We start from the raw sequence: 1,634 nt of genomic DNA on the forward strand, positions 1-1,634 counted from the left end.
ATATATATATATTTACAAAATATTTAAAATAAATCTTACAAATATTTATAAACATTTTGTAAATATTTTATAAATATTGTGTGCTCTGTGCTGTCTGGGTAGTGCCTTACTCCAGATCTACAATAGGATTTTAAGCCTTAAGCCATAAGAAATGACTGAATTCGACGGTAATTGGTCAATTTCTTATGACTTAAGGCTTAAAACACCTATTGTAAATCCGGACTTACTTATTCCTAATTCCTTATTCCTTCTATTGTGCACCTTAGGCCCGATTTCACTAATTTCGAATAAGCTAATCGGTCGATTAAATTTCAGTATTGCCAATTGCAAGACTGAAAACATTACCTAATTTTCTGGTAATTGTGAAGAACGATGTGATAATGGGCGAGTTCAAGACGGCAAAGCGGTTAGGCATGCTTACCGAGCGATTGAATATGATTAGTTGGATCTATAAGTAACAACCAATTATGTTCATTTGCTTGGCGAGCAGGCTAGCCGCTTTGTCAACTTGAACGCGCCCATTAATAGCACAAGTCCATATTAATGGCAAATTTCTTAAATGCAAAAAAGCCTTGCGAGTCGAGCACGTGAGTATTCGGCGCCCCGCCAGAAAAAAGATATTTTCAAGTCTTGAAGTTGGCAATATTTAATCGGCCGATTAGTTTAATTGGAGTTGGTGAGACCTAGAGTCCTAGATATCAGAGAAGCGCAACCGGCTTAAGTCAGTATCGCAAAGTTACTAACGATAGTATTAAAAATGGCCGACATGCAATGAAACTGCCTTTAAACTGTCATCACCATAACCTCTTAATTTGCACTGCTATTAACGGAGTAAAGCCAATGGGTGCGTTCAGCAGAACGTTTGTTTTGCAACTGTTGTAAGTTTCCTTCGCGCTAATTGGATCATACTTTTAGATCTAGAAGAATGGTCCTATCTCAGCAGACAATCATAAAACGGTTGCAAAACTGTTGAGTCTGCTGAACGCAGCCCATGGCACATACAAAAACGTAAGGCCGTAATACGTAAGCAGTAAAGAAATCGTAAGATTGGATTCGCTACTGGCCTTACGGTCTCTATCGTGATTGGCCAATTCGCTTACTGATTATGTCTTACGGCCTTACGTTTTTGTATGTGCCATGGGCTTAAAACTTTACTCGAAAGGTTTTTTCGAAAGATTCTCGATAAAATTATTCCTGAAATTAAAAAAATATTATTGCATCTCTAGCGACAATTTTTCTCATAATTTTTGTATGAATTAGAACATTTTTCAGAAATATTCAGAAAGTTTATATCTTCTCTCAGAACTGTTTATACAAGTGAATTCTGAAATTTCTCATTCCATAATTAAAAAAAAATGTTCTTGTTTTAGATTTTATAACATTTCATCAGAAATTATACAAAAAATCTTAGAAATCTTATATATTTCATAAGTAATATATATGAAAAATTCTGAGATAAGATGTAGATTTTCTGAGAAGTGTTCCAATTCGTATGAAAAATGTAAGAAAGTTATAAAATTATATGGAAATTCTGAAAAATTATATAGAATTTCTGCAAAATTATGTGAAAAATTCTGAGAAAAATTTTCATCAGAGATTACTCAAATAAATAATTCTGTATGATACGTAGAAGA

Source organism: Mycetomoellerius zeteki, unplaced genomic scaffold (assembly GCF_001594055.1).
Source record: "Mycetomoellerius zeteki isolate Tzet28-1 unplaced genomic scaffold, Tzet1.0 scaffold333, whole genome shotgun sequence".
NCBI classification, from domain to species: Eukaryota; Metazoa; Arthropoda; class Insecta; order Hymenoptera; family Formicidae; genus Mycetomoellerius; species Mycetomoellerius zeteki.